Raw genomic sequence first — 10,225 nt, 5'->3', positions numbered from 1 at the left:
TTCTTTGGTTTTTCCAAGAAACTCTACCTCCATGATTTCTTCCTATTGCATCATTTTAACATGTTTCAACTTTTATCCTTGACAAGTTCTCTGATATTACATTGAGTACAAATAAATCTATAGAGGTTTCATTCATGGGATACCCATGAGTCCCCATGGTATTCCCAAGTCTCAGCTAAGCCGAGTTACTTGGATCATACTCAGCTTGAGACTTTGTTGAACCTGTTAAAATCCGGCTCACTTTTCAAGACTTGAGAGTCTAGAGGCTAGACTTGTGATCCAACTCAGTGTGCAAATGAAGATCCTTTGTGGAAGTATGAAGGGTTAAACACATTTTGGAGGGTCAATCACGCTTTGCATATAAAAATAAAGTGTCAAATGTTGTATTATCTTATAATATGAGATGATATGATGAATTTGTGCACAAGCTATTGTTTTATAACTCTACATGGATTAAGAATGTCATAAGCCTTAAATATTATAACTCATTTTTGGATAAAATATTTAAGGTTGATGATGTCTTACATTTTAAAACTCCTATATCCCTGGAATTTATCACTGGCAACAAAGTGGGTATGAGTGATGTCTATTACCCAGAATTTTTTTTTACCTATATGGATCTAAAGAGAGATCTTTGCCATTTTTCTTGTGCACTATATTCAGAAGATCAAAGGACTTTTGTGGTGGGGTCTTTTCACTTGCAACTATAGTCACAAGTGATCTTATACACAAAGATCCAAATTGCTATTTTGTTCTAGATGTTGTTGGTCTGTGTAATTCTTTTTTGGATTTCATCATGGTTGGTGTCCTCCCTTATGTAGATGAAGTAGCTTACCAAAATGCTTGGATGCTTTGTGCCTTAATAAACTTGGTCTTCAATCTATTAATGATCGTGGTGCTCTAAGATGTTTTCTGAAATGTTTTACATCAAAAACCTACTTACTAGCTTTAGCAAGTGACACTCTTGGGACCTTATCATCTACCTTGGATAAGATTATGTGGCATTATGCTTGTTTGAGGGGTCCTGGGGTGGATGTATTGATTAAAATATTAAATACTATTGCAAAAATTGGATCTGGTGATGAAGTGTCTTCCCTGCTGCAAGAATTTGCCAGCTCTTCTGTGCATGTTCCCATGGAAATTGATTTAGAATAGAAAATAGTTAGGTCAGTGGATAGAGATGAATCATCGAGGGAAACATCTGAGCTAGGGGGTTGATACTTTCGCTGAAATTTTTTCTTCAAACATAGAACAATTTTTCCAGATTGTATAAGCAATGCTACATGTCTCTTAGAAAATAATTTTCATAACATGGATACATATGGGGGGTTTGACTGAGAAAAAGGGTATAGCGGATGTGCTGCAACTATTTAGTTTACCCCTCTTCCCATTATCATTTGTAAGTGGCCAACATATTTTTGTTTCAGTTAAGAATTTTTCACCATAGCACTCATCTCCTCTCATAAGGGTTGTTTGTACTACTCTGAGAGAACATATAAAACTTGGAATTGAATTCATGGATTTGTTGGTTGGAACAAAGCTGGAAGATATTGAGGTAGCACAACACATGATAATTTTGAGATGCCTTTCAAGTATAGATGGTGTTTATCCTTTTCAACACATCTACTAAAAATCACAACAAGTAAGCAATCAACTCTTAAACTAACATAATCTCCAAACTGAATCCTCATATTTCCCATTTCATTTCAGAATTCTTAATAATTGTCATTTGGGTTGAAATTCATATTAGGCAACCTATGAAATTGTTGAAAATTGTTTATCCACACAAGGGATGCCAGAGGTAAGACGAATTAATCTAGAAAGAATTCAGTCTAACTAGTGTGAAAATAGTTGTGGTTCTTGAAGCTCAATACCAGGCTTCTGTAAGTGCAGCAGTCCAGAATCTTAACCAGAAAAGAAAAGATGTTGTATTTGAGATAGTTGGGTACCTTATAGAGGATATAAGAGACCAAAATACCTAAAACAGGTTCTGCAAAGATCTCTCTGATGCTAATATATTCATCAGATCTCTGATATTTTTCAAGGAACTTGCTCAAAAGGTAAAGGTTGTAGTGGACACAGAAAGAGAAATAATGGATGATCTCTTGGTTTCCCTTCAATGCCAAAGGTAGTGAGACTAAATAAACTAGGTTCTTTCAGTATGTCTCATTTGGGCCATTCCAAAATCCCTTTATTTCAAAATTTTAAAAGAAATAATAAGTAATCGGGCTTTGAGGAAAACATACTTAAGCTTGTTAGGATCCTACCCAAAGTCCTCAAGTATCTTCCAAGTAACAAGGCTTAGGATGCTAAAGTGTATATCATGAGTTTTCAGTTTTCGTTAGGTGGATCCCTAGAGAATATTGAAAACTTCTTTAAGATTATTGTTGGGTTTTATGTGCCTACTCTCAATAAAACAAAATTGGAGTTTGTTGATCTAGCCATTTATTTGGACACAGGAATATGGAACCCTATGGATCCTTACATGTATGATGATGTTAAGGAGTGTTTGAATTGGTATGACACTAGAAAGGATGCAATTGAGAAACTCAAAAACCCAAATGCACCAACCATTGGTAGCGCCTTGCAAAGAAGCCACATTATTATTCATGACGACAGTCATTCTATCGCTGTTATGACGGAATTGGAAGCTAGAGGTGCAAAGGTTGTGCCAATATTTTTAGGTGGATTAGATTTTTCCACCCCTGTGGAGCATTTCTTATGTGATCCAATAACAAAGAAATATCTTGTAGACGTTTTGGTTTCCTTTACTGCATTTACACTTGTGGGTGGACCTACTAGACATGATCATCCTCGTGCTACACAAGCTTTGTCCAAGCTTGATGTTCCCTACATTCTGTGTTATGAAACCAGCTCACAAAAAGATAGAAAAGATAGATGAACACCATAGAAATAAACCTCTTCGAGTGGGCAACCTCCTTTACATTACACAAATGAAAAATTCTTGAATGATACAAATGAAAAGACCTCCTTTCTATATATAAGAGTCTAAGGGGTCATAATATAATCAAAGCCGACATAACAATAATAATGTAAACGCACAATAATAACAAAAGTGGGCTTCTATGGGGCACAATAGTAACAATATGGGCGCTACATGGGTACATCAATATAATAAGGGGGTTGTACTAATAACAATAAGGGGTTACCCTAGTAGTATAGGGGCCTAACATGCCCCTCTCCTTCAAAAAGTGTTGTCTTCAACGCTTGAGTAGTTCTTCATGCTTCTGTATAAAATTCTTGTCCTCCCATGTGGAATCTTTAGCAGGTAAGTTCTTCCACTTGATGAGATACTCTGAAATTGATCGATTTCATAGCTGTCGGGTTCTTGTTTTTGTGACTTCTCCAGGTTCCAATATGATTTTTCCTTCCTCTTCAATTTCTAGCAATATTGTTGGAATTGGGATCTTTTGCAACTTTTGAATAAGTAGCCATACTTCTTCATCCTTCTTCCATTCATCCCTTGCTTCGTTTATCCAATCTAGTTGGATAATAGAAATGGCGCACAACAATGCTTCCACATCCTCATCCTTTCTTGAGAGTTCATCTGCCACCACATTTTGCTTCCCTTTTTTATAGATGATTTCAAAGTCATAACCCAACATCTTTGTGACCCACTTTTGTTGCTCTTCAGAGGATAATCTTTGTTCTAAAAAGTATTTAAGGCTATCATGATCTGTTTTTACCTTGAAGTGTCTTCCCATTAGGTAGGGTCGCCATTTCTTAATTGCATGTAGTATTGCCAACATTTCCTTCTCATAAATAGCTTTGTGTAAAAACTTTCCCTTGATTGGACGACTTTCAAAATCAATGGGTCTTTCATCTTGCATTAAAACAACGCCAATTCCATTTCCTGAAGCATCACATTCCACAATAAATGTTTTTGTGAAGTCCAGTGTAGCTAAGACCAGTGCTTGGCACATTGCCTCTATAAGATGTTCGAAGGCCTTTGTTGCTTCTAGAGTCCATGAAAATGCATATTTCTTCAATAATGTTGTTAGAGGTGCTGATATTCTCCCATAATTCTTAACAAACTTGTGATAATACCCTATCAACCCGAGAAATCCTCGCAGATGCTTTATTGATGTGGGGATTTTCCATTCCTTAATGGCTTTAATTTTGCTAGGGTCTACATTAACTCCTTCATGAGATAAAATATGACCTAGATATTCCACCTCTTGAACTCCAAAGAAACATTTGGATCTTTTTACATATAATTCGTTCTCCTCCAATAGTTGTAGCACCCTGTCAACATGTTCAACATGATCTTTCCAAGACTTGCTATAGATTAGTATATCATCAAAAAATATTAACACAAATTTTCTAAGGAAGGGTTTGAAAATGGAATTCATCAAACCTTGAAATGTAGAAGGTGCATTGGTAAGGCAAAAAGGCATGACCAAAAATTAATAATGACCCTCATGAGTTCTAAATGTTGTTTTCGGAATGTCTTCAGTCTTCATTCTGATTTGATGATATCCTGAACGAAAATCCAACTTGGTGAAGTAAATTGATCCATGCAATTCATCCAATAATTCATCAATGACAGGAATGGGAAACTTATCTTTAATAGTGAGCTTGTTGAGCTCCCTATAATCCGGACACATGCGCCATGATCCATCCTTCTTGTGCACCAATACTACTGGAGCAGAGAAAGAACTTTGACTAGGTTGAATTATACCAACCTCTAGCATTTCTACAACCATACGTTCAATTTCACTCTTTTGGGCATAGGGATATATGTACGGCCTGATGTTTGGAGGAACACTTCCTGGAATCAGATGAACAGCATGATCATGATCATGAATAGGTGGGAGACCTTTGGGAGTCTCAAATACCTTGGAATGATTGTCCAGGACTTTTTGGAGATATGAAAAAATAGATGATTTCGATGTGGAAACATCTAGCGAACATAATTGTGAAATTACACCTCTTTGTTCCTTTTTTAGAAGCTTTGTCATACTGTTAGAGCTGATTATCTTTCCCAGCTTTCCTGTAATACCCCTTAATTCAACTTCCTTTCCTTCCACAGAAAATTTCCTGAAAATTAAAAGCTATTGTACCCAAGGATTGTAGCCATTGGGCTCCTAGTACAACATCAGCACCTCCCACTGGAATGGAAAGCATTGGGCTACTCAATACATATTCTCCCATGGATAGCTTGATATTATGGCACTTTCTAGAGCAATTTATCGTTCCTCCACTTGCAACCATTACTTGACACTCTGGTGCTAGATATAGGAAGCAATTCAATTCTTTTGCTATCTTACAATGAATAAAATTGTGGGTACTTCCTGAATCAATCAACACTATTACCTTTTTCTTCTTGATATGTCCTTCTATCTTGATAGTTTGAGTAGTGGTAATTCCAGCCAATGCATTACAAGATATGGTTGGATTCATTACTTCTTTATCTAGGGTTTGTTCCTGGAGTATATCCTCTTCTTTTGACATTTCTTGTTCCTTTTCTTCCTCCTCTTCACAATCTATGTAGAATAATTTCTTCTCAGCACACTTATGAACTTTAGTGTATTTGCTATCACAACTATAACAAAGCCCTTTTGCTCTTTTTTCATCCAATTGTTGTGGTGTCAACCTTATAGGATATGGAAGGCTAGGGGCAACAACACTTCCATCTTTATAGTAGTGAGTGGTAGGCTTCTTGGTTGCCATAATTTTGCTTTCCATTTTTCTTGTTAACCTAAATTCCTTCTCCAATGAATCAGGTTCCCAAAGGTGAACCTCATGTTGGATATTATCCTTTAAAGTCCCTATGAACACATCAATCCTATGCTCTTTTGGAATATCTTTTACCCTTATGTTCAATTTTTGGAAGTCCTCAATGTGATCCATCATTGAACCCTCTTGTTTGAGACTTATTAGTTGGCTAAAATAAGTGTTGCTTTTTGTATCCTCATAATGTGTTGTCAATTCTTCCATAAAAATTGCCCAAGTGACAATTTGTTTACGAGAGCAAAGCCATTGATACCATACAAACTGATTTGGTTCCAAATATAAAGTGGCAATACATACCTTTTGTGTGTTTTGCACATTATTGAGATCGAAAAATTGCTCCATCTATAGCATCCATGTTGCGGGATCCTTGCCATAAAACCTCCTCATATCGATTTTTGGAATTTGGTGGCTCTTAGATCCAACGTTAGAGTCTATGAAATCATGATTAACATTTATTTTTTTCTCATCGCGAGTTTCCTTTACTACCCTTTCACCGTTAGTAAGTATTTCTTGTAGAAAATTTGTCAAATCTGTCTTCAAATCTGCCATGTCTGTCTTCAAATATGTCTTCAAATCTATCTTCAAATCGTCCATCTTAGCTTCCACGTCATTCATCTTAGCTTATACATCTTTCTTTAAACCATCCATCTTAGATTCTGTTACTTTTTATGCGAGTGACATTTGTTGCACTTGGTCTCATAATTTGATATCTCATGTTGCATTTCTTCCTCTTCTTCATAAGTCATGCTAGAGCTTTCAGGTTGCTTACTAGGTGTTTGCATTATCTTTCCTCAAGGAATCAGTTACCGATAATAATGCTATACTATGCCCTTTTAATTCTTTCAAAATAATTTTCCAAACCAAGCTTAAGCAAAAATTTAAAAAAATCTACACACCTTTTTTCACTTTGTAGGAGCTCGATATTGCCTCGGATGTATCTCTGTAATTTCATATCTTCCAGTTCTGAAATTGTGATCTGTGGTAACCCTCTGCATCCTCTTTCCAATGCCACCAGTCTGATCGAATTTAGATTCTCCAAGAAAGAGTTATGCACAATCTCCCAAGATGACCTGATTATATACCTTTTAAGAAGAGCGAACTTGTATGAAGTGCCACGTGTCACTGTTTCGACCTTCGGATCTGAAAAATGTACACATGAAACTAAATTCCATCCTCTTTCTGTAAATTCTTATGAAATTTCAATCTGATGCTCAAAACAAAAGTTATCACTATTTTACCCAGGTCACCTGTTTGGAATGTAATTCAGGAGTCTGCAAAAAGACCAACTTCCTCAGATCATATCTCTGCAAATATAGTGCGAAAAGCTCTGAAATTTGGACCTGGGATTCAGTGAAATTTCATATCAAATGGGTTTTAGTTTTCACTTCTGAAATGTCGTAGAAACAAATTTATAGCGAAAATTCCACGATGACCTATTTGGAGCAGCGAAACCTAGAATCCAAAGTTCTGATACGAAATGTTATGTAACCAGCTCACAAAAAGATAGAAAATATAGATGAACGCCTTAGAAATAAGCCTCTTTGACATTACACAAATGAACAATTCTTGAATGATACAAATGAAAATACCTCCTTTCTATATATAGGAGTCTAAGGGATCATAATATAATCAGAGCCGACATAACAATAATAATGTAAAGTCACAATAATAACAATAGTGGGCTTCTATGGGGCACAATAGTAACAATATGGGCACTACATGGGGATATCAATATAATAAGGGGGTTGTACTAATAACAATAAGGGGTTACCCTAGTTGTATAGGAGCCTAACATTCTGGCTTTGCCACTAGTGTTCCAAACTACAAAGGAGTGGCTTATCAACAATTTGGGATTGCATCCAATTCAGGTTGCATGGCAGGTTTATCTTCTTGAACTTGATGGTTATTTGGAGCTGATTGTTTTCTCAGCCTATGATGCAACAATGGGTAGGTTTAATTGTTTTTCTTAACATTATTTCAGCAAGTTCATCAATTAGATAATTTGTTAACAATATAATCTGTCTAAATTTGTTAACCTTGTTTTGAAAGTTAAATTATGATTACATCATTGTTAGAATACCAAAATAAAGGTCATGGTAACATACACATATGTAGGATCAAATTTTCTCTTGAGCTACTGCAGGGTTCTTTTGAAGTGGCCGTAAAATTTTGTTTCTAACTTCTTTATATTGATCTATAGGCAAGTCCCATGCACTTCATAAGTGTTTTTAACAACTTTGTACAAGGGATATCAAGTGGACTCATCTAATGCAAATAAAAAAGGTGATCATGTCAAAATAACATTCCAATTTGTTTTGCATGTTACAACATAACTGAGATAATTGAAGTTGGGTATAAAGCCAGTCTTCACTGATGCAATATATTATTACTTGCATTTCTACGAGAGGAAATGAAAATAACAATATATGTATTTAGCTTCCCACCTGACAAAGGAAATGTTGGCACTGCAACCTACCTCAATGTATTCTCTTCAATTTTCAGTGTATTACAAGTACTAAACATAGATGGATATAACGTAGAAGGTTTTCCAAATACTTTTGAAGCACTGATTGAAGACACAATTCATGCCAAAGAAGTTAAGTTCAACATCCCAAATCTTAATATAGCTTACAAAATGAATGTGAGAGAGTACCAATAGCTAACTCCTTATGCTAAGGCTTTGGAATAAAACTAGGGCAAACCTCCAAGGAACCTTAATTATAATGGGGAGAACATGCTTGTATGTGGATAACAATTTGGCAATGTTTTCATTGGACAACAACCAACTTTCAGATATGAAGGCGATCAGATGAGACTTATTTTCACAAAGTCCGCAATTCCATGCCATGGATTTGCGGCTTATTACTCATTTTGGATAAAATATTTAAGGCTGATGATGTCTTACATTTTGAAATGCATGGATCCCTGGAATTTATGCCTGGAAAGCAAGTGGGTATGAGTGTCGTTTGTTACCCACACAGTTTTGTTACCTATATGGATCTAAAGAGAGTTATTTTCCATTTTTCTTGTGCACTATATTCAAAATATCAAAGGACTTTGGTGGTGGGGTATTTTCAATTGCAACTACAGTCATGAGTGATCTTATTCACAAAGATCCAACTTATTATTTTGTTCTAGATATTTTTGGTTATCCTAATGCTTTTTTGGATGTCATCATGGTTGGTTTCCTCCCTTCTGCAGATGAAGTAGCTTGTATACCACAATGCTTCGATGATTTGTGCCTCAATAAACTTGGTCTTCAAGCTATTAATGATCATTGTGCTCTAAGATGTGTTGTGAAATGTTTTACAGCAAAAACCGACTTATTGACTTTTGGCAAGTGACACTCCTGGGTCCTTAACATTTGCCTTGGATGATATTATGAGACATTCTACTTCTTTGAGGGGTCCTGGGGTGGATGTATTGATTGAAATCTTAAATACTATTGCAGAACTTAGATTTGGTGATGAATTGTCTTCCCTGCTACAAGAATCTTCTAGCTCTTTTTTGCTTGTTCCCATGGAGACCGATTTAGAACATAAAATAGTTAGTTCAGTGGATGGAGATGAATCATCAAGTGAAACATTTGAGATGGGTGGTTTCTACTTCTACTGAAAATTTGTCTTCAAACATAGAATCCTTTTTCCAGACCGTATAAGCAATGCTACACATCTCTTAGAGAATAATTTGCATAACATAGATACATATGGGGGGTTTTCTAAGAAAAAGGGTATAGAGGTCATGCTACAATTGTTTGTTTTTCCCCTCTTACCATTATCATTTTTAAGTGGCCAACATAATGTTGTTGCATTTAATAATTTTTTATCATAGCACTCTTCTCCTCTCACAAGGGTTGTTTGTGCTACTCTGAGAGAACACATGAAACCTGGCATTAAATTCATGGATTTTTTGGTTGGAACAAAGTTGGTAGATATTGAGGTAGCATAACACATGAGAATTTTTAGATTCCTTTCAAGTCTAGATGGTGTTTATCCTTTTCAACACATCTTACTGATGCCATGCAAGCATTACAATTATACGGAAGAATGAACCGATTGTCAATGCCTAGTTATGAGCCCAAAGATCAACTAATATTTTAGAAGAATTTGCCACTCTTAATTATGATGGGGATGTTGATATTAAGTTCCCTACTGTGGATCAAAGGATGGGTGAAAAACTGCTAGAGACTGCTTCAAATTCTTACGTGTCAATAGCTGGATTTGAACAGTGCATTACTTTGAGTACTTATAAAACATGCTGGGGTGAGACAGGTTCGAATAGATATTGTAATAAAGTTGAGGAATCTATTTATTCCTTTGGAAAAGCAAGTAATTTAGCAAATTACTTGTCTCATGATCCATTTCCCTGATGGTTAACAGTGATATGGGTGTGTCTCAATGCGACGTTGCACATTATTTCAGCAAGATCTTGATTGATCATGATATTATGCCCCAATATTATCCAATTT

At 35.8% G+C, this 10,225-nt stretch overlaps 1 pseudogene; it reads left to right on the top strand.

The window, feature by feature from the left end:
* The first annotated feature begins 1,516 nt into the window (after positions 1-1,516).
* LOC149180404 (magnesium-chelatase subunit ChlH, chloroplastic-like) lies at positions 1,517-8,853 on the top strand (annotated as a pseudogene).
* Positions 8,854-10,225: the final 1,372 nt, after the last annotated feature.

Source organism: Pinus tabuliformis, chromosome 3_2 (assembly GCF_031772625.1).
Source record: "Pinus tabuliformis cultivar Carrire ecotype Pingquan chromosome 3_2, CPIR1, whole genome shotgun sequence".
NCBI classification, from domain to species: domain Eukaryota; kingdom Viridiplantae; phylum Streptophyta; class Pinopsida; order Pinales; family Pinaceae; genus Pinus; species Pinus tabuliformis.
Note: the sequence above shows the minus strand (reverse complement) of the source record. Positions and strands in the feature narration are given on the sequence as shown.